The 24,241-nt window shown below is 37.8% G+C and overlaps 3 long non-coding RNA genes across 3 annotated transcripts in view; 1 reads left to right on the top strand and 2 right to left on the bottom strand.

The window, feature by feature from the left end:
• Window positions 1-820: 820 nt before the first annotated feature.
• The window catches only part of LOC116560242, a 65,415-nt gene continuing 41,994 nt past the window's right edge, over window positions 821-24,241 (bottom strand). The window contains exon 4 of the long non-coding RNA XR_004272872.1: window positions 821-1,407. This is a non-coding gene — a long non-coding RNA (uncharacterized LOC116560242). The remainder of the gene's footprint in view (window positions 1,408-24,241) is intronic.
• LOC116560244 lies at window positions 3,068-20,828 on the top strand. The gene is made up of 4 exons (XR_004272874.1): window positions 3,068-3,174; window positions 11,389-11,394; window positions 17,800-17,803; window positions 20,818-20,828. It is a non-coding gene; the product is annotated as an uncharacterized LOC116560244 (long non-coding RNA).
• Window positions 3,494-23,132, bottom strand: LOC116560243. The gene is made up of 3 exons (XR_004272873.1): window positions 23,119-23,132; window positions 8,727-8,729; window positions 3,494-3,663 (listed from the first exon to the last, which is right to left on the bottom strand). It is a non-coding gene; the product is annotated as an uncharacterized LOC116560243 (long non-coding RNA).

Below are 24,241 nucleotides of genomic sequence, written 5' to 3'. Positions count from 1 at the left end.
GCCTCGGCCTCCCAAAGTGCTTGGATTACAGGCTTGAGCCACCGCACCCGGCGACCTCATTCCTTTTGATGGCTACATAGTATTCCATGGTGCGTATTTAACCCTTATTTCTTATCCAGTCTTTCATTGATAGGTGCTTAGGCTGGTTCCATGTCTTTGCTATTGTGAATAGTACTGTGATGAACATATGAAAGCGTGTATCTTTACGGCAGAATGACATTTATACCTTTGGATATGTACCCAGTAATGGGATTGCTGGGTCAAATGGTAATTTTGTTTTAAGTTCTTTGAGAAATTGCCAAATTGTTTTCCACAATAAGTAAACTAATTTACATTCCCACCCACAGTGTATTATGTGTTACCTTTTCTCCAGCACCTCACCGGCATCTGTTATTTTTTGATTTTTAAAAATGATAACTATTCTGACTGGTGCGAGATGTTTTCTAATTGTGGTTCTGATTTGCATTTCTCTAATAATTAGTGATGTTGAGCATTTTTTCACATGCTTGTTGGTTGCACATATGTCTTCTTTTGAAAAGTGTCTGTTTGTGTCTTTTGCCGACTTCTTAATGGGGTTGGTTTTTTCTTGTAAATTTATTTGGTTTTTTGTAGATTCTAGATATTAAAACTTTGTCAGATGGATAGTTGCAAATATTTTCTTCCATGCTGTAGAAGCTGTTTGCTCTATTGATAGCTTCTTTTGCTGTGCAGAACTCTTTAATTTAACTAGGTCTCCTTTGTCAATTTTTGCTTTTGTTGCAGTTGCTTTTGGTGTCTTTATCATGAAATCTTTGCCAGGTCCTATGTCCAGAATGGTATTTTCTAGGTTATCTTCCAGGCTTTTTATATTTTTAGGTTTTATATTTCAGTATTTAATCCATCTTGAGTTGATCTTTGCATATGGTATCAGAAAAGGGTCTAGTTTAAAATCTTCTGCATATGGCTAGCTCTGGGGCTATTTAGAAGGGCTAGACACATTTTCTCTTATCATTTTACTAGTAAGGTAGAAAGGGGTGGTGGAGGCTTCCTTTCGAATGTTTATAACCAGCCTGCTCCTTTCTGAAATTAGAACTGGATACAGTAAAATCTAAGTAAATATCATCTCTAAATTTTCTTTTCTCCACTGGCCCTTTTATCCTTTAGGATTTTCATTAATTAAATGGTAATTGATGTTTATAATTAATTTGAATGACTAATTTACTTTTTGATGAAACTTTTAACATTTTAAACATTTTTGTGTTTATTGGCATAGCATTTTTGCTTTTTAGGATTTCTGGAAGCTTTCTGCAGTCTCTCTCTGTCCATCTCTGAGTCTTTTGCTTTTTCTCTGTGTGCTTCTCAGCATCTGCTCTCCTCAGCTGATATCACAGTAATAGTCTTTGTAGGTCTCACCTCTTTTCATGACCTCTGCTTATGATCAGAAGGAAAAAATATTAGATAGAAAAAAATCAGCGAAAACAAGTTTATTCAATAATGTAGCCCCAAACCCTTTCCTTTAGCATCCATAAATAATGTAAAACTAAGAGCTAAAAAAGGTCACAGAAACAAAGTAAGTCTCAGGGTAAGCCAATAGACCTTCGGGAAAGGATACTAATTGCCTTTTTCTCCAGGCAAGTGTGACCTGTGTGAATGACAGAAGCTCAAATCCTCTGTGACCCAAGAAACACTGCCAAGGTGATGTTGTCACAAGAGAAAATGTGAATCAGCTGTTTCTCCAGAGACTTCCTACCAAGTACCATTTGATTTTTAAGAGAAAGAGACAAAGTAGCCTCCCTCCTTTCAGACTCTGCCATCCTTCTTCACTAGTAAAGCAGTTTCTGAAGTTCTAAGGCTTAAATGAAAGATGATAAAAAAAATTTTTTTTAGGGGACTTTGAATTCATAAGCACATAGATATAAACCTCTTTTCCAGAGTTTTGCCCTTCATCAATTCAAGGACCCAACAGCAGACACAATCCCTGACTTTCCTGTCCCCCATTTTCCAAACCAGGTTCCAAAGCAAAGCTTCTGGACCTGTAGCCACATCAGACTTCCTAAAAATTATAATTCTCTTAAACTAACATTCTCTGCTTCTTTTCAAGGTGTCATGAGATATTAAGGGTGACTAGAGACTTCCTCTCTTTTTGTAATCTTTAGTGAGGACTTAGATATCTGGCCAAAAGTCCTCCTGGTCACCCAAAACTACCTAAAATACTTGGGAGATTCAGTGTATTTGTTGACGTTACAGCCAATGCCTCCAGATTATGCTTTCTTGCATGCTTGATTCTAATCATTCTTACATTATCTCCCTGCAGTACCTCAGTGGTCTTCTATATTTTGACCTGACCTTAATTCTTTCTTATGTTTTGCTCTGTTACTTACACTACACATCTATGCTCTGCTCTAATTGTGACTCTCATTCCTTGACTCTTGTTCTCCAAGTCTTTCAGATCCCCCATCCTGCCTGGCTTCTCTTCACTCACCATCCAGAACATTCACCATAGTAGTCAATTCTAGGGTCTTTTGGGTGGGATTCTGGATCCCTTACATCTTTATTCTGCCCCGCAAACCCACTCCTCCAGAGCCGTGCTGCAATTCCTTGTTGACTCCCGATTTCATTTCTCCAAAGCAACTCTGTCAAGAATTCACTCCATTTAGCAAGTTCCCTCCTTCAGCTGATATGGTTTGGCTGTGTCCCCACCCAAATCGCATCTGGAATGTAACTCCCCTCCCATAATTCCCACGTGTTATGGGAGAAACTCTGTGGGAGGTGATTGAATTATGGGGTGGGGATGTCTTTCCTACACTGTTTTCATGGCAGTGAATGAGTCTCACAAGATCTGATGGTTTGATAAGGGGAAACCCATTTTGCCTGGCTTTCATTCTCTCTTTTGCTGCCACCATGTGAGATGTGCCTTTCACTTCCTGCCATGATTGTGAGTACTCCAAGCTATGTGGAACTATAAGTCCAATAAACCTCTTTCTTTTATAAATTGCCCAGTCTTGGATATGTCTATATCAGCAGTGTCAAAACAGACTAATATAGTAAATTGTTATCAAGAGTGGGTGTTGCTGAAAAGATACCTGAAAATATGGAAGCGACTTTGGAACTGGGTAACAAGCAGATTTGGAACAGTTTGGAGGGCTCAGAAGAAGACAGGAAATTGTGGGAAAGTTTTGAACTTCGTAGAGGCTTGTTGAATGGCTTTGACCAAAAGCCTGATAGTGATATGGAAAATAAGGTCCAAGCTAAGGTAGTCTCAGATGGAGATGAGGAACTTGCTGGAAATAGGAGCAAAAGTGACTCTTGTTGAATTTTTAGCAAAAAGCCTGGCAGCATTTTGCCCCTGCCCTAGAGATTTGTGGAACTTTGAACTTGAGAGAGATGATTTAGGACATCTGGCAGAAGAAATTTCTAAGCAGCAAAGCATTCAAGAGGTGACTTGGGTGCTATTAAAGACATTCAGTTTTATAAGGGAAGCAGAGCAAAAGCCTTTGGAAAATTTGCAGCCTGACAATGTGATAGAAAAGAAAAACCTATTTTCTGAGGAGACATTCAAGCTGGCTGCAGAAATTTACATAAGTGACGAGGACCTGAATGTTAATCCCAAAGACAATGGGGATAATGTCTCCATGGCATGTCAGAGTTCTTCATGGCACTCCCTCCCATCACAGGCCCAGAGACCTAGGAGAAAATAGTTTTGTGGGCTAAGCCAAGGGTCCCTGTGCTGTGTGCAGTCTGCGGACTTGGTACCCTGTGTTCCAGCTGCTCCAGCTGTGGTTGAAAGGGGCCAAAGTAGAGCTCGGGCCATGGCTTCAGAGGGTGCAAGCCCCAAGTCTTGGCTGCTTCCATGTGGTGTTGAGCTTGCGAGTACACAGAAGTCAATAATTGGGGATGGGAGCCTTTGCCTAGATTTCAGATGTATGAAAATGTCTGGATGCCCAGGCAGACATTTGCTGCAGGGGTGGGGCCCTCATGGAGAACCTCTGCTAGGGCAGTATAGAAGAGAAATGTGGGGTCAGAGCCCCCAAACAGAGTCTCTACTGGGGAACTGCCTAATGGAGCTGTGAGAAGAGATCCACTGTCCTCCAAACCCCAGAATGGTAGATACACTAACAGCTTGCATTGTGCACCTCGAAAAACTGCAGACACTCTACGCCAGCCCATGAAAGCGGCTGGGATGAAGGCTGTACTCTGCAGAGCCACAGAGGCAGAGCTGCCCAAGACCATGGGAACCCATCTCTTGCATCACCATTTATGTCAGACATGGAGTCAAAGGAGATTTTGGAGCTTTAAAATTTGAGTGCCTCACTGGATTTTGGATTTGCATGGGCCCTGTAGCCCCTTTGTTTTTGCCAATTTCTCCCATTTGGAATGACTGTATTTACCCAATGCCTGTACCCCTATTGTGTCTAGGAAGTAACTAACTTGCTTTTTATTTTACATGCTTATAGGCAGAAGATACTTGCCTTGTCTCAGATGAGATGTTGGACTGTGGATTTTTAAGTTGATGCTGAAATGAGTTAAAACTTTAGGGGACTGTTGGAAAGGCATGATTGGTTTTGAAATGTGAGGACATGAGATTTGAGAAGGGCCAGGGGCAGAATGATATGGTTTGGCTGTGTCCCCAGCCAAATCTCATCTTGAATTGGATCTCCCACAATTCCCAAATGTTGTGGAAGAACCCAGTTGGAGGTAATTGAATTATGAGGGTGGGTCTTTCCTGTGCTGTTCTAGTGATAGTAAATGAGCCTCACAAGATCTGATGGTTTGGTAAAGGGAAACCTGTTTCTCTTGGCTCTTATTCTCTCTTGCCGCCACCATGTGAGATGTGCCTTTCGCTTTCCACCATGATTGTGAGGCCTTGATAGACACTTGGAACTGTAAATCTAATAAACCTCTTTCTTTTGTAAATTGCCAAGTCTCAGGTATGTCTTTATCAGCAGCATACAAATGGACTAATATAGCAGCCAAGCTTTCTTCCTGTAAGGAATGAAAGGCCACGAGGCTTCTAACTTTGGCCCGCTGCTGGCTGCCCACGCTCTCATGAATTTAATTACCATTTGCATTCTAAGGGCTCCAAAATCTGTACTTTCATTTCTAGCTTGTTCTCGTCTTTGATATTTGAGCTCAGGAATCCAAGTCTCTGATGAGTATATCCTGTCGATTATTTCTCATTTGCCTTAAAAGTCAGCATCCTCCCATACTGACCTTATTATATTATATTTCCCACTTCCTAAACCTGAGGTGGAATATAAGCTCCATTTTGTATTCAAACTTTGAATTAAATCAGAGAAGAAAAAGAAGTAAATGATATAATACCTATTAAGGAATAGAGTCAATAGGATTTAATGACCACTTGGGTATGCAGGGAGAGTGAGAAGTCTAAAATAATCTGCTGATTTGGTTTGGGTAGTTTGATTTATGTAGTTTTATAAGAGAAGAGGGAATATAAAAGAAATAACACCTTTGGGAATTTTAAAAAATGAGGTCAATTCTGGACAAGTATAATTTGAATGCCTTTTGTATTTAGAAGGTAGGTAGATAAATGAGTCTTGAACTCAGGTATAAAATAAAAAATAATTAAAAAAAACTTGAAAGTAAAGGCATAATTTGAAATTATCAGCATAGGGATGGTAGAAGTTGTTGGTCGTTGAACTGAAAAATTTTGCCCCGAAAGTTTATTGAGCAAGAAAAGATTAAGAGTGAAACCCTAGAAAGCACCATTGTTTGAAGGTAAGCGAATAAAAGAATCTGGGGGAAAAAAAACCTTGAAGAATGAGACTCGGGAGAATATGCTAACACATAAGTAAATTGGGTAAGTAGTTTATGGAAAAAAGGTGCTCAAGAGCATCAAATGGCAAAAAGAAAGCACCTAAGATAAGAACTATTAAGTGGCCTTTGGACTTGCCAATTAGTAAGGAGTTATTAACTTTAGCAAGAAATAATTTCAGTGGAGAGGTTCAGCTGCATGTATACTTAAACAAATATATCTATAGTTCTCTCTCTGTGTGTGTGTATTTATTAGGAAAACATCATGACTGGGTAATCAAAGTTAACAGTGAACAACATCCGTAAGGGATACATGTATATATGCACATATATGTAGACACACACATACACAGGTGCACATCAACATATGCTCATACATATATACAAATTTTAGAAATCTTTAGTTCATACCAGTATTTAACATCTCTTTGTTATTTAAGTCTTTCTGATTTGAAGTCTGCTTTGGTATTAGAATTATAACATCTTACTTTCTTATTGTTTCTGTTTCTTTGCTAAATCATTGTTTATCCTTTTATATTTAAACTATGAATTATCATGTTTTACCTATGTCTTACGTAGTTGGGTTTTACCTTATGAGCCAATTTAAAAATCTGTTTCTCTTAACAGGCCAGTTAAAACTGTTCATATTTGTTAAAATGACATGTTTTGTCTCAATTCTGTCATATTATCTTGCATTGTAATAACTGTGTATATCATTATGTTTACTTTTTTTATTTGGGCTCTTTTGTTTTTCTTTTTAAAGCATGTTTTGGTATATAGGAAGGTTCTTATTTTATTTTAGTGGTATATTAGTTTTTCATTACTGCTGTAACAAATTACTGCAAACTTACTGGCATGAAACAGCACAAATTTAGTTCTATGGGTCAGATGTCGGAAATGGGCTAAAATTAAGATGTCAGCTGGTCTATGTTTCTTTCTGGCGAACCCAGGGGAGAATCCATTCTTTGCCTTTTGCAGCTTCTAGAGATTGCCTGTTCTTGTCTCACAGCCTTTTCAGCCATCTTCAAAACCAGCAATGCTGGGCTACCTCTTTCTCGTGCTATCATGTCCCTGATTCTCTCTTCTGATTTTCTATTCCACTTTTTAAAAATCTCATGTTTATATTAGGCCCACCCAAATAATTCAGGATAATCTCTTTATTTTCAGATCAACTGATTAGCAGCCTTAATTCCATCTGCAATTTTAATTTCCCTTTGCCATTTAGCTAACATATTCACAGAGTGGGAGGATTAGGACAGAAATATCTTTGGGGGGATATTATTCTGCCGATCACAAGTGGTTATCTTTGTATTAATACTGTTTATAGTGCCCTTAATTCCCTTTATTCTTTCTAAACCCTTTACCATTTGTCAGTTTTAAATTGTATCCTATGATTTCCATTTATTATCTACACAGCATTCAATGAGTATTTTACTTTCCCTTTTTGTTCTTTTCTCCTGATGTTTGGTTGCGTTCTTTCTACTTAGAAAGAACATGTAATATTTCTTCTTATCACTAGATCTGCAGAAGTGTTACCTGTATAAAGAACTCTATGATTTCTTCCCAAAATTCTTACTGGTAATTTCATGTCTATTATATGAGTATGAAAGAAGAATGCCTAGAACTCAGAATGTATGATTCTCACCATTACCAGAGAGACCTAGCTGCCCTGAATGAGCGCTAACTATATATGTATCTCCAATTCTTTCCCCTCTGCAACTAGTTCTCTCCGGTGACCCAAACAGTACATTATTCTTTCAACAAAGACTTTTTTCCCCTTACTGCCTTTGGTTACAATTTTCTCTTTCCCTGAGTTGCTCATCCTTTTCATTTCCACTATGAAAAAACCTACTTAACCTCCGCTTTCACCAACAAAAGAGTTAATTCCTATTGAATACTTCCTTCCACCATAAACATCTATAAAACTACACAATTTATACACACACACACACACACACACACACACACACACACACACATATATACATATATACATAAACATATACATATAACAATTTTCAGATAGTGAACAAAAGACCTGCATCTTATTGCTGAAATGTCCTCTCATATCTCTGACGACTATTTAAATCTTACTGATGCTTTAATTTTTCTTTACTGAGATGTAGGCCAGTTGGAGTTTGTTGTGATTGTATCTTTGACATATATGAATCCCTGACCAAAGGCCCCTCATCCTCTATCTTTGAGAAATATCAAGATGAGAAATTTGATAAGGGAAGAAACATCTTCTAAATATACTACAGAATGAAGTTAAACCTGCTAATCAATATCATGATAGATATCGTGCCAGATCCCCTTCCTGGTGTTTTGAATTTTGGTAGTATAAAGGAAGATCAAGAATTTCTAGTTAGGTGGGATGGTTGAGATAAGGTGAAATGGGGTAGGAGAGTACTAAAGAGACTTGGCTTAGAGCTGGATTTGCATAGAAAGCATGCTTCTTAACGCTAAAGGTTAGTTTTTAGAGTAGTAAACTGATGGACACTGTAAGGTAGGCAAGAGGTAAAGATTTTCTCTGGCTCTGAGATACCCTTTGTGGGTACTACTGAAGAAATGTTAATAGAGTTGAAAATAGAGAGCTTGTTTAATCTAATTACGTGGAGGGTCTATATGTGGTGAATCATTTTTTTCTTGCTGCTTTCAAAATTCTCTTTGATTTTTGAGAATTCAATTCTAATGTGTCTCATTTAATTTAAAGAATTATTTACACTTAATCTATCTTAGGTTCTTTGTGCCTAGTGATCCAGATGCCACTTATCTCTCCAGATTTAGAAAGTTTTCTATCACTATTTCTTTAAATATATTTTCTGCTATTTTCTCTTTGTCTGCTCCTCCCGGGGCTCCCATGTTTTATATATGTACACACACACACACACACACACACACACACACACACACACCCCTGTATATTATTTTGCTTGATAGCCTTTTGCACTTTTTCATTTTGTTACTCTGATTACATACTTTCAAATTATCTGTCTTTGAGTTTGCTAATTTTTTCTTCTACTTGATTGAAATGAGTGCTATTTAAGCTGCTAAGTTTGTGGTAATTTGTTATATAGCAGTAGAAAACTAATACGCCCTGCATTCTTTTTTCTTCCACATTCTTTTTTTGTTTGTTTTGACTTCTGTATTTCTTATTGCCAATTTTTTTTTATTATCTTACAATCCATGATGACATGTCTGTATGAAAGTAAGATTATGGTATTAGAAAACTGATGAGGCATTCTGCACACATGCATTTGACAAAATTCTATATCAGTAGCAACTGAAGTACTCTCTATGAAACCTGGAAAGGTATATGGTGAGTTGCAGGTGTTCTGGAGCTAGGGAAACATAAATAGCCTAGGGGATTTAGTGTTTACAACGTGGAATTTTTATTAATGCACTTACCCTTTGTTCCACACTTACCTCCACTGTCTACTATGCTTGGTTCTCCTCTTTCAGGAGTTTCTCCCATTCAGTTCTTCCAGCAAATAACCTTCAAGTCTGCTGCTGTATTTGTGATGACCACTCTGTATACCGACTTTCAATCATTTCCCAGTTTCTTAGTTCCACTTTTTTTAGTATCTGAAGCTTTGAAGAGTTTAGGTTTTCAGGGGTTGGTGTAACAAATAGGATAACTTCTCGCGGCTTTGCAGCTGCTTCTTTAACTCAGTTACCAGTCCTCAATTAACTTTATTTCTTCCTAATATGTTTGCAATCACTTGTCCATGGATGTTTCCTCTTCCATTTTCTTTGTCTTCATGTGTCCATTTCATTTAAAATATCTATGCTGTCATTTAAAAGTACTTCATGAAAGAGAACAAATAAATGCATGCAGTTAGTCTTTTCTAACTAGAAATTCTTTTGATTTTCTTTTATTTATTTTGGCTTAAGAAGGGAAGTTTATTTAATAAAGGAGTTAGAATATCTCAATGAACCCCAGGGCAGGAGATACAACTAGGACTGTCAAGGAAAGAAAGTAAGGAATAAAATCCTCAGAAACCAAAGAAATCATTTATTAGTATTTTTAAAAAATGATTTCATAAGAAATATTGGCCTACAGTTTTTCCTTTTTATAACTACTTTGTCATTAAAAAATCATGGTTATATGTGAATAAAATGAATTGGGAACTCATTTTCCAGTGCTGGACAAGTTTATACAAATATTGGCTTCATTTTTCCTCTATTGGTTGATAGAATTCATTAATAAAGCTGTTGGGGCCTATTTCTTTGTTGGAAGGTTTGAATTTGCAGGTTTGTAGCCTTTAATAGGTAAAGATAGAACCACTAAGTTTTTAAAATTTTTTTATTATCTTTTAGTAGGTAGCATGAAAGCATTTATGCATTTCACTTGAACTTTCAAAGTGACTGACAAAGTTGTTTGTACTATTCTCTTACTTTTAACGCCTGTAACATCTCTAATGATGTCTGCTTTTTAACTCCTCGCAATGCTTATTTTTCCATCCCTAATTTTTCTCTTGATCAGTCTTGTCAGGGGTGGTCATTTTATTAACCTTTGAGAAGTCTAAACTTCTGGCTTTCTTGATGCTATGCTGTATATTTGTTTTCTGATTCATTAATTTCTGTTTTATATTCATTATTTTCTTCCTTACACTTTGAGCTTAACTGCTACATTATCCTGACTTTTGATATATGTTACTATTTCTTGATTTTAAGCCTTTTTTCTTGTCTAATATATATATTTAAGGCTATGCCTTTTCCTCTAAGCATAGCCTTAGCTATATCTTACAGATTTTTATATGCCATATCTTATAATTATTCAGCTTAACATAATTTCCAATTTCTATTGAGATTTTTGTTTTACTTATATGGTAACTTAAAGTATGCTAGTTAATTTACCAAAAAATTGGAATATAAGGATTTTCTAGTTTTCTTTTCATTATTGATTTCTAGTTTTAAGTGTGACAAAACAAAAAATTTCCACACAGTCTCAATAGTTTGAGATTTGTTGATATTTACTTTATAGTCAGGTTTGGTAAATTGCTTACTTTTTTTCAGTTGAAAAAATGTGTATTCTGTGGTATTATCCAGTGTTCTGTATATATCAATTAAATAAAGTTTATTAACCAGATTGTTCAAATTTTATGTATGTATCCTGATTTTTTGTGTGCTTGTCATATCAGTTGTTGAGAAAAATCTTACCAGTTTTTGAGAAAATCATGCATAATGGTTGGAAATTTTATATTCCTCCTTCAATTTTGTCAATAATTCAAAATGTGGTATATATTTTGGACTACTGTATTAGTTGCATACATATTTAGAATTCTTATATCTTCCTGGTGAATTTACCTTTTCATTATTTTAAAATGTTCTTTTCAGTTTATGGTGGTGTTTCTTTCCTTAAAATATGCAGTTATTTATTACTTCATTTAGTTTTCCATCAGATAGGATTGACTATTGTTTGAGTGCCAAGCTGGCATTATTTGTAAAATTTATAGAAACAATTTGAGAGTAGAGTGATGGTCTTTTTACAGGGTTTAGTTTGTGCCTCACAGATAGAGACAAAAGCGATCACAGATACTAGGGTTTAAGTTCATTTGGCATTTGTGCTAACTTCTGTTGAACTCTGAGCCACTGTTATTTCTACTGTGTAGCCCTTTGGTTTTCCAGCCTAAGGGAGGGGTTTTCACAGGGCACTCTTTCTCGGTAGTTCCTGGACTCCATTTTTGTCTTCGTATCTTTTCTTGGCTACCTCTTCTGGGAATGGGAGTCCTTAAATTCTGTCCTCAACTTTTTGGCTTGCCTTTTTGTGGATGTTGGTCCCCTACATAGTTGATGCCTTGCAATATCTGATAAAGATCCTCTCCTTGATAAAGCTTTAGCCAGCCTCCTCTGTGCTTCTTGTCAACTAGGTGTCAACCTTGGCCTTTAAAGGCTTGAAGGAAACACTAACATAGTTTATAACAACTCAAGGCCATGTCCCATGATGAATCTAATGCCTTCAAAGCGTTTGCCTGGGAAGACCCAAGGCTGCTAAAAGAATTTACTTTTGTTCCATCCAGGTGACTCCTGAAGACAGAGTCCATGTCTCCAAGCCTTGGTGGATAAGTAGGGGCCTAACTTTAGTAAGCATCAGTTAGCAAACACCCATGGGTTTTACATTCATCAACTGTTCTTTTCCCTTTTTGTAACTTTTTACTTCCTTGATTACACTGAGCTTTTGTTCACCCCCTCCCTATTTCCTAATTCTGCCTATAAAAAGCTTGTTTATCTGTACAAATTGAATTTAAGTTCAGTTCATGCTGGACTCTTTTCCTTATTACAATAATATATTGGTAATTAAAATCTGTTCTTACTGCTTTAACTGATATCCTGCTTTATCTTTGACATGTCTATGATGACTTCAAGTACATTAATGTGTGTGCGTGCGTGTGTGTGTGTGTGCGTGCACCAAATTTTCTAGTTGTTTTTAGTAGGAGGGTTGGTCAAAATATACTTTTTTTCTTTGTTATTTTCAGAAGACCCTCATCTTTTCACTCTTCAACCCACTCAGTGTGGCTTTATTCATCTGTCTTGTTGACATCCTATTGGTAGACATGTTCCCATGCTTGATTAATGCTTTCTTGAGTCTCATCTTACCTAAACCCTCAATAGCACTTGGCACCAGTAAGCATTCTCTCCTTTTTGGAACATGCTTCCCTTTTGAGTTCTGTAACTCCACACTCCTCTTTTTCCTTTTACCTTCCAGACATCTCCATCTCAGTTTCCATTGCTGGCTCATTCTCTTCTACTTTTCCTCTAAATGTTGGAGTTTTGCATAGCCTAGTCCTGATTCCTCTTCTCTTTCCTTTTCTTTTTTTTATATTCTCACCTAAGACAATTTTTTTATTCCTATAGTTTTAAATAACAAGTCAGAAACCTAAGATTTATTGTGGATACCTTCTTCTTTCTCATTTCACAACACCCATGGGTTTCACATGTCTCATAGCTTCAACTTCCAAAATGTTTCAAATCTGGCTTTTTTCTCCATTTCTATTGGCACCATCCAACTCCAAGCTATAATATATTCATTTCCCATTTGAACTAAGGCAATACATTTCTAACTGATCTCTTTCCTTCTCCCTTTTTTTCCCTTCAATTTGTTCTTCACATAGCAGCCAATTTTCTTTTTAAGCATGTAAATTAGGTCATGCCACTCATGTGCTTAAAAATCTCTCCATGACTTCCCATCACAGTGGGAATAAAATAAAAGCCTTGTGTTTTTGGTGTCTGTATCTGCAAGAAAATGTATTTAGCTCCTAAAACAGAGATTTGACCATGGTGTTTAAATAAATCAAGTGTTTTTTCTTCTCATATAAAAGAACTCTAAAAGGCTTTATCCAGTATTGGTTTTTGGCTCCACAAAGTCATGAGGAACTCTGGCTCCTTCTATTGTTCTGTTCTGCCATTCTTAGCCTTGGCTTCAATCGTCAATGTTGCCCTATGATCATAAGATGGGCTGATGTACCCCCGCTGTTACACTTATTTTCCATGGGAATAAAAGAAATGAAAAGGTACAACAAAAGTAACTTCAGTTCTTTATCCTCCTTTGCAGAAACTTTTCTAGGAGTTCTTAGCCAGAAAGTTCTGCTTACGTCTCCTTGAGCGGAACCTAATTATATATTCACATCTGTATTCAAAGGAGACTAAGAAAAACAATATTTTATTATCATCCAACATCCAGAAATATCAGACTTCTCTTATAAGGGAGAAGAAGAAAATGAACTTTGAATAGGCTACTGCCAGTCTCTACCACAACAACCTAAATCATCTCACCCTTGACTCCTTCTCCCAATCCTATGACATAACCTCTTCCCCTGTTTATCACATTCTGGCTGTGCAATCTTTTGTGACTACTCTGTTTAAAGTAAGGTTATCTTGTTAATCTCCATCATCACAATCTTTTATCCTTCCTTATTTGAGAGATATTCAGGTATTAACGCTCAAGGGTATGCTCTTGCTGTCTGGGCTATATAGGTCACATTCAGTAAAGTTCAGTACATTTGGTACAGTTATTTCTTCATATTAGTTTATTTTTTCAAATCATTAATTATATTAATGAATTACCAGGTTAAAAAAAATCATTCTACATGTTATTCAAATAGCTATATGGAGCAAGGGAATACCAAATTATAATCTCAGCTAAATTTCTAGTACTGTAATTAAAAAACCAGGATTTTTTTTTCCAGAGTGTAATGACTATGTTATACCTGTAAGCACCAAGTACTTGCTTTCTAAGGCTTTAGTTTGTATTCAACATTACTCTACTAGGCTTGATATTCATTATCAAGCTTATTCCTGGCCCTTTCGTTATTCTAGTCACTAAGTCTGTGTACTAGTAAGAAATAGAGCATTTAATTTGCAATTAAATGCAGTTGTTTAGGCCATAAAGGAAGATTTTGCCTTATTGGGGAATTCAAAAAAACAGAAAGTATGTCTTTCGTTGTGTGACAACATAAAATAAGTTTTAAAACTGGAGTATAAACTGGAAGACAGGCACTTTGTAGAACAGACCTTTGTATTTTTATGGCTTTAACCTTTAGAGGTATTCTTAACCTATTTTGTTTCACTTTCAGTCATTATGGCTGAAATTTTTGCCATTTGCAACTGAAAATTGTTATCCATCCTTTAAGGATCATATATTTAGTGGCAGCTTCTGTTTAAGGTCTGGACCCAGTCTGACGTTAAAAATGACAACAACAGCAACAAAAAGCGTAGAAAACAAAACTCAAATTAGGATGTGTTCACTTCTTTTCCTTCAGTTTTTCTTGTATATCTTCTCATTCCATAATCCACAATCAACCCAGACACAGTATGGGATAGAGGCCCAGAAAGCAGGCACAAATAGATTGAATTCTAGCACTTAGGTTCTCTCCTCAGAGTCAAGCACTTTCCAGGGTGTGAAAGGGAGAGCTACATATTTCATATACTAAGCTAGTGGTCTCTGTATCTCCGGGAAGGGTGTAAATATGGGGTTGGAACAACTAACTCTGTGCCCTTAAGACTACTATCGTGGGTCCTCCTGCCCTTTACATTTTGTCAAAGTGCTTGCTTATCTATACCTCCTGTCCTTTGCAAAGGGGGAGAGGATGGTGGTGGTGATGGGGGAGCCAATTATGGCAGCTTCTCGCTGCAGTGCGCAGAGTGGCTGAGTTGTCATTCATTACCGCCTAATGTTTAGCTGCAGTATGCAAACCAACAAGGCTGCTGTGAGGAGTCACAGCTGAGAAGGGAATGCCTGACAGAGGCAATAAAGCACCTTCTTCTTCAAGAGGTGCCACTGCAGGGTCATAGAATTTGCATGCAGCTCCAGTTGTGCCTGGAACTCAGGTTATTAATTATTATCCAAATTATCCCCCTTGTTACCTCCAAGCTCTCATTATGGCTGCAAATACAGGTATGTTCAACTCCCGCCCCACTGCCCCCATATATTATGCCACCACTTTGTTATATAACTACCGAGAGCAGGAGCCCATCAGAGGGACTTTAAACAAAATAAAAGCTCTGCCGAGGAGTGCTTTCTCTTTGTTTGGCTGAAAGAGGATGGCAGTAATGTAAAACATCTTCATACTGAAATCCAACATCCATACTCATCAAGTAGACTTAGATTTTGAGATTATCTTCTGTCATTTTGTCACAATGCATTTGCTTTGCAAAGGACAGGATCAGTGGGGGATGCTGTTAGCCACGTGCAAAATCAGGTCCTGCTGCAAATGGAAATTACAGGCATCTCAGAAGCAAGAGGTTAACCTGATCATTGTTGTTTATCGAGGCCCATATAGTGCCTTTCACAAACCTCAGAAGCTTTATGGAATTCAGACTGACCCCATAACTTTGCCTGCTGGTGAAACATGGCTGCCCTTGCTGCAGGACTCATCTCTTTTGTAGAATTACCAGCAGTCACCAGCAATCCAACAATAAATGATTTGCTTTAGAATAGTGGGCTGTCTCCTTGCCCTCATGACCTCTGTTCCTCTCCTAGCATCTAAGAATAGTCTCCACCTCGCTAGCCTGGTCCATCTCTCAACTCCAGATGATGTGCCAAGAAATCCAAACTGCCTGTACACCCTTATGAACTTCACCTCTTTCACTTGCAGACAGATACAACTATATAATTAATATTTATATCCATACAAATTCATTCTTAACTCTGCAACTAGTGGATACTGACTTTTATACTAAGCTGAAGCAAATATGATGATGTGGTTATAACATTTAGTACAATGCTTAGTTGCTCCATGAATATTGCTATTGTTATTGAAATTAGCTTTTTTTTCAATAATTTATTTTTTAAAGACGGGGTTTCACCATGTTGGCCAGGCTGGTCTCGAACTCCTGACCTCAAGTGATCTGCCCACCTCGGCCTCCCAAAGTGCTGGGATTACAGGCATGAGCCACCACGCCCAGCCTAAATTACTTTTAATAAAAAAATATAACTAGTTGCTGACAAAATTTCCTAAAAGCCATTACATGGAAAACTGTGCTTCTGTTATCTATTAATTAATATTTCCATTGTCCTAAAGTAGGATTTCCAAAACAGGTATCTCCCCCAGCCTTCACTTTCCCTTTCTCTGTATAGTGTGTGTGTGTGTGTGTGTGTGTGTGTGTCTCTATGTGTGTGTGAAAATATACCCTATGAAAGAAACTTCCGGCTCAATAACTATTTTTATGATTTGCTCGGGATTCTGTCATTATGCCACCTAAACCTGACTCTCCAGCGATCAAGACTGCAAAGCAGTAAACAGTTGTCCATTTTATTGGATGGTGGGCAAGGAAGACTGTCTCAACAGATAGAGTCACCATTGATGAATGTTTGGATTTCATAAAATTATATCTTATCTATGAAATATCTTTGCCTCTTGAGCACTCAGAAAGAAGTTCTCAGGTCCTGTGTACATTGAATCTTGGAGGCAGCAAATTAAGGGCTGCAGTAGTATTTTAATAGGGAGGGGATCATTTTTTTCACATGTTGTAAAATACTCGCATTGAGATTGGAAGCCAGAAAAGGCTTTCGAATATCTTAGGTTTTGCTCATTGAAAAAGGGAAACCAGAAGTGGGTAGCAGAGCACCAACTATGGGCCTCCCATCTCACAGCAACCCTCAAAGCAACCCTTTACAGGCAGGTATTATTCATTTATTACATCTAAAGACTGTGAAATGAAAAATGGCCCCAAATCATTTCCAAATTGACAGAGTGAGGAGAAGAGTGTGGCTTTCGCCCCAGAGCTAACCCACAAAGACTATGTTCTTTGTCACACTACCGTATTTCTTCGGTGAGTGTTATGCCTCATAATACTCAGACTGCAGATGCTCAAACATCTTTGTAAAGCTCTCTTTGAGAATATCCTTAACAGCTCTTTCTTCAGTTAAAGAAATCATCAGCATTGTTACAATATCACCACGTGTTTTTTGACCCAGAAGGAAATTTTTCACCTTGCCAGATTTATTTCTGAATACCTTTTGCTAGTTTTTAGAAATTGAAATCACTACAAAACTGTCAAAAGTTGGCTCCATTGAATATATCTAGTTTCTAAATAAACAAACAAAAAAATTCCAAAAGGAAACACTACAATGTTTAAAAATGGCAGCATCTATGAAATGAATATACAACTCAATTGTGTATCTACATGCAGCCCACACTTATATCTTACACTGCCCTTATTGTTGGTCATATCTGTCCTATCTCATCTTGTTCCAGCTTTCTTCCTGAAAGAGAGTGCCAGTGTGTAAAAAAACAAATTGGAGGACATAGAGAAACTTTGTGGCTGTGGTTTCCCAAATGACAGGGTTTGATTATCCCCACGCCCAGGCCTGGGAGACACAATAAAGAAATTTGGAAGTTAGCTCCCTCTCTTTTCCTCATGCTTTTCTACACCGGTCACAGTGAGGTGGAACTATTGGAGTGGTCAGGTAGAACCGAGATTTCTGCCTTGTGCGCTCTTCAAGCACCAACTCCAGTTTTTGCTTCTGATGGCCTAGTGTCAGCTCTGTTGGAGAAATACAGAGAGCAGTTGCTCAAACCACGGAGAATAGAAGTGAGGACAAAGCTCAGTGGGTGTGGAGGAGCATCTTGAAAAAGCCTAGGAAAGCTGTTCTTGGTAGTAACAAATGACAACAGGACGAAGTATACTCTCCTTCAGATCCTCAGAAGCACTTGAGCAAGGCACTGAACTTCCTGAGGGCAGAAAAACAGGAAATTGAATGATGATGTTTAGGAAATTATAGATGAAGTGCAACTTGGCAGGCAGGAGAACCTGGGGACACCTGAGTTTTATAAATAGGCCTCGAGATAGTTTTGAAAATAGACAATAAATTCTATCATGTTCATTTAAAAATGTTAAAAATTAGCATTTATATTCACAGATCTTACAGCTAGGCTGGCCCATTAATCTCCTTTACATATATTAGATAATGAACACAAAAGCTCTTATTACACTGATTGACACCTAGTAAATGTTAATTATCTGGCAACTTTTATTGAAATGTGTGATATTTGCAGAATCATGGCAAATCAGAGAAGTGCCACAAGTCTAGATGAGCAACTGCTATTTTGATTCCTTAAAAGAAAAGGAAGGTGAATTTCATAAATCCTGAGAAGGCTATCGTAGACCCTAGCAAGATACTGCAGTGTATACTTTGTAGGTGTCTAGAAGTGGTAGCAGTAATGATTAAGGATTTAAGCAGTATTGGGTTCACAAAGAACAAATCATGCCAGACCAGCACCATTTATTTCTTTGATAGTATTATTATTAGATGGGTGTATTAGGGAAATAAAATAGATCTAATGTAGCTGGATTTCAGCAAGGCACATAACAAGCTCTTTCATGCTGTTCTCTGGACAAGGAGAAATATGCACTGGGCTTAAGGTAAGTAAATTAGAAGCTTTGCAAATGCCTGTATCCAAAAGGTCATTAACAAATTATCACCATTTTGAAGGAATTTTGAGCAGCGCCTAATATAACACTGTCCTAATCAAACTTTTGATCACTGATGTGTATATAGTAGCTTTGAAGAAACTACTATTTTATCATTTGTCCAACATGCTCTATCGTCAGGATATTTTTAATTCCTATGGTATATGGACTGTATTTGGCTCTTTTTTCTCTTCCTTCTCTCTTTTCCCTCTTCGCATTCTGGGAAGGAGAGCAAACGTGATAGCAATAGGCTCTGAATCCCAAAAGATCATTTGTTATCTGATATTTAGTCCTACTGTCATGTAACTGTTATTTTACATATAGGAAACTCCTCTGTGGGTATATTCAGATCCTCATTAACCTGAAAACAATGTTGTAGAGAAATAAAACACATGATAATTTGTAATTGCTAAAATTATGATGCACTGAGAAGGTGAGTAAGATGTGAGAATCCACAGCAGGCACATTATTGGACACCTCTTTAGGTGATATATTCTTAACGTATTTCTTCAATGTTTATTTAGCACTGAATTCTATGTTGGGAGAATAGACTCAGAAGACCGCTTGTAATACCTCACACATTTTTTTCTATTTCCTGATTTGTTCAAACCTGCTAACCTGCTTGTAGGATAAAACTCCTCAGTTACCTGGAATTATCTTCCTGAGAAAGTAATTTAGCAATTATCTGCTGTTATACCCTATAACCCTTCTATATCCTAATCAATACCTTGAAGTAATCCTGTTAACTACATATATACTGTCTCTCAAAAACAGTGTTGGTAGCACCTTTCCAGTGATGTTTTAGTGCCTTCATAGATTAGAATCTTGAAAAACTGCAGGCTGGTAATCCAGTTCCATGCATCAGTAAGAGTCCCTGATTATCAAGTGACCATGTAATTTATCATTCAAACTGGGACACTTTGGAGAGTGGAAGGAGGAGCTATTAATAATATTGCAGGAATAGCAGAGGTCACATGGGACTGCCCCAGACCAACCAAGATGCAAGGTCATCCTACTCTTTATGACTCACCTGCTGTAGAGAAAACAAAAGGTGACAGTTTAGGATGGATCTTTAGTCTTTTTCGTTGCAATCCATTTTCAGACAAACCCAGAGTGTTCCTCTTCTTTGAGATATTGTACCTAGTTTATGGCCATACCACCCTGAACACGACCAATCTCATCTCATCTCAGAAACTAAGCAGGTTTGGGCCTGGTTAGTACTTGCATGGAAGGTGTTCTTATACAAAGTTCCTTGAAAAATACACCCTTCTTCCTAGATTTTTGGGGAAGTGCATCTCTCTCTGAGTACAGCCACCTCCTTTGCTCTGCCATCAGGGCAGGACTAAACGTAAGTTCCCATGTTGAGTCTTTTCCAAGGCAGAATCAAATACCAGTCCCTGTGTCTTTTGACCTCCAAAGAACACAAGTCAAGTGTTCCGTGTGGTTCTCATGCAGACCCCTTCACCTGACTTGAGGCGAGGGGAACACCTCTGCTCTCATTAAGTAGGCTAGAGGTATGTGCTTAGCTTATCAGCAGAGGGCCAGTTAATGGCTACTCCCTATGAAAAACCTACAGAGAATGTCCAAAATCTCACTTTAAAATGCAGATGTACTTGAAATCTGTGATTTTTACCTTTGACCTTGGAAGTCACTGCTTATGAAACTGTCCTGGAATTTCCTGTTATGCTTTTGTAGAGGGCCAGCAACCTAAAACACAGGTTCTTCTTAGACATTGTACCTACAAATATTCTTTGGCAAATGTCTTTGATGACCTTATTCACTACTTCAATCACTATTCTTGGCAGACAGTGCTAATTACCGATTTAACTTCCAGTCTGTCTTTCTTCCCTGATGACAAAAAACTGATTTGATTTGGTGGGCTAGTGAGCCTGGTTAAAAAAGATTCCTCCTTAGACTTCCTTGAAAATAGATATTAACATGTGACCCTATTTTGTTCATTGAGATACAAGTGGCAGTTACTGGTTGAGGTTTCTAGGAAAGCTATTAAAAAGGACAAAGTTGATTCACACATCCTTTTGCCTTTTGCTCTTTTCTCCTTCTTTCTGTCTGGCATGCAGACATAATGCTTGGAGTACAGCTGCCATCTTAAGACCATAAAATCGAAACCACACAGTAAAGATGGCAGAGCAGGAAGACAGGAGGGGCCTGGCTACTGAATCATTGTCCTACTCTGCAATGCCAGTACTCAAACTTGTTACCTGTTGCATCTAAATCCGTTATTTCTGTAAACCACTTTCTGAGGGATTTTCTGTCGCTGGCAATTGAATTCATTGTGTTTCTGACTGATAGAGTTCTGTGAGAATGCAGTATTTTTCTACCTGGAGTGAGGAGGAGGTAAAACACAGCTATGCACGTGCACACACACTCTTCTGAGAACAATGAGATGCTCCCCTATTGTTTTCCTCAGCTCTCATACAACTTTCCTGGGAGCAGGAGGAGCAATAAAGGCAAAATAAAAATAAAAAGCTATTTCACTAAGATTTCCCTAATATGTGGAAATTACAAGACTGCCTTGTTTGGTATCCTAAATCACAAGACATAACATCAAAGATTTCTTCCTTAAGGAGCTATGGTTTGAGTATGCAGAAATATGGAATGAATGCAACAGACTGCACATTTCCTCACTAATTCTATGATGGAGCATTTCCTCTGTGCCCAGGATAGCCAGAATGGAGAAGAGGCAGGAGAAAGCATCACACTGTGTGGCCTCCTTGGTCTGACAGCAGTTTTGATGCCCTCAGGGTGTATTACTAGCTTTTGAAATTAGTGAATTTATGGGAAAGGGTGTTTGTATAAAAAACACACACAAAAAAACCTTTTAGGGTCCTGGCAAGCAGCATAAAGTTGTGTGAAATGTGAAGTGACAGATATAAGACAATTGGTAATGGTGGGGTCTGTCAAACTAGAGAGGGCAAGCTGGCTTAAAGGATGGAGCCAGCATTTAAAAAATTCATTGCTAACTCCCCACCTCCTAAAGAAACATGTTGCATAGAGCCATCCAAAGAGCGATAAAAAGTTTTTCTCTCTTGGTTTATTGAAGATAGTTGCAAAAGGAGACAACAAAGGGGGAAACTGAAGCAAAATAATATAGGTATGTCTCTTGCTAGGTGAGGAAACTATTTTATGAGCCTTAAGAAACTGTACAGGGACCCTAAGATTTAGTGAGAAAATAATTGAGTGGGTCCTTAACTCTCATAATTGGTAGATACAAAGCCAAATAATGTACTTTTGTTATTATGATTATGTCTTCATTTTTATCTTCAATCTGACATAGCCTGGACATTTCTTATTTCTGTGAATAGTTTTGCAGTTATGTTGATGGGTAATAAAGTACATTCATTTTAGGCACCACACTTTTCAATCCTCTTTGATCACATAGGACGTGATCAATAAATGTTTATTGAACTAATGAAGGGAACTTAAGTTGTGCCTGGTAAGGTGATGATGATGATAAGCTATGATAATACTAACAATAAATAATTTATTGAGTGATTATTGTGTGTAAGACAGTATCCATGGATAATCTTTAAAGGTGACAAAACAGTATTATGGAGGGGTAATAAAAATTTGTGAAGCCAGCTTGAGGCAGAGCAGGATGGCTAAATAGAAGCCTGCACTGATTGCCCTCCCTGCAGGAATACCAAATTTAACAACTATCCATACAAGAAAGCAGCTTCAGGAGAACCAAATATTAGGTGAGTGATCACAATCTGAAAAAGAAATCAAGAAAGCAATCCCATTTATAATCACTACAAATAAAGTAAAATACCTAGGAACTTAACCAAAGAAGTGAAAGATCTCTACTGTGAAAACTATAAAGCATTGATCTTAAAATGCTCAAGAGGACACTAAAAACTATAAAGAGATTTCATGTTCATGGTTTGGAAGAATCAATATTGTTCAAATGTCCATACTACCCAAAGAATCTACAAATTCAAAGCAATCTCCTTCAAAATACTAATGACATTCTTCACAGAAATAGAAAAAAAAAATTCTAAAATGTATATAGAATCGCTAAAGACCCAAAATAGCCAAAGCTATCCCCAGCAAAAGAAAGAAACTGGAAGAATCACATTACCTGATTTCTAATGGTATTACAGAGCTGTAGTAATCAAAACAGTATAGTACTAGTATAAAAACAGACATATAGACCAGTGGAACAGAATAGAGAATCCATAAACAAATCCATACACCAATAATGAGCTCATTTTCAACAAATGTGCCAAGGAAATACATTGGAAAAAAGACAATCTCTCCAATAAATGATGCTGAGAAAACTGGAAATCCCTATGCAGACAAATAAAACTAGATCCTTGTCTTCCACCATATACAAATATCAAATCAAAATGGATTAAAGACTTAAATCTAAGTTCTTCCAGGACATTGGACTAGGCAAAGACTTCTTTAGTAATACCCTACAAGCATGGCCACCAAAGAAAAAATGGACAAATGGAATCGCGTCAAGGTATAAACCTCCTGCACAGTAAAGAAAACAATATACAAAGTGAAGAGACAACCCATGAATGGGAGCAAATATTTGCAAAGTACCCATCTGGCAAGGGACTAATAACTAGAATACATGGCTGGGTGTGGTGTCTAATGCCTGTAATCCCAGCATTTTGGGAAACCAAGGCGGGTGGATTGCCTGAGCTCAGGAGTTCACATCCAGCCTGGGCAACACAGTGAAACCCAATCTGCTAAAATACAAAAAAATTAGCTGGTTGTGGTCGTGTGCACTGGTAGTCCCAGCTACTCTGGAGGCTGAGGCTGAGGCTGAGGCAGGAGAATTGCTTGAACCTGAGAGGCAGAGTTTGCGGTGAGCCAAGATTGCACCACTGCTTTCCAGCCTGTGCGACAGAGTGAAACTCCATCTCAAAAGCAAAACGAAATAAAACAAACAAAACAGAATACATAAGGAGCTCATACAACTCTATAGGAAAAAATCTAATAATTTGATTTTGATTTTTTTTAAAGTTAAAGATCTGAAAAGACATTTCTGAAAAGAAGAAAAGAAGACACACAAATGGTAAACAGGTATATGTTTAGTATGCTCAGCATGTTTAGGTGCTCAGCATCACGGATCATCAGAGAAATGCAAATCAAAACTACAATGAGATATTATACCAGTTAAAGTGGTTTTATGCAAAAGACGGGTAATAACAAATGCGGGTAAGGATGTGGAGAAATGGGAACCCTTATATAGTGTTGGTGGGACTTAACTTAGTACATCCGCTATGGAGAGCAATTTCAGGTTCCTCAAAAAAGTAACTATAGAGGCCGGGCGCGGTGGCTCACGCCTGTAATCCCAGCACTTTGGGAGGCCGAGGCGGGTGGATCACAAGGTCAAGAGATAGAGACCATCCTGGTCAACATGGTGAAACCCCGTCTCTACTAAAACTACAAAACATTAGCTGAGCATGGTGGTGCGTGCCTGTAATCCCAGCTACTCAGGAGGCTGAGGCAGGAGAATTGCCTGAACCCAGGGGGCGGAGGTTGTGGTGAGCCGAGATCGCGCCACTGCACTCCAGCCTGGGTTACAAGAGTGAAACTCCGT

This window comes from Sapajus apella, unplaced genomic scaffold, assembly GCF_009761245.1.
Source record: "Sapajus apella isolate SASKATOON/1434 unplaced genomic scaffold, GSC_monkey_1.0 scaffold25, whole genome shotgun sequence".
Classification (NCBI taxonomy): Eukaryota; Metazoa; Chordata; class Mammalia; order Primates; family Cebidae; genus Sapajus; species Sapajus apella.
This window is presented reverse-complemented; position numbering and strand designations above follow the sequence as displayed.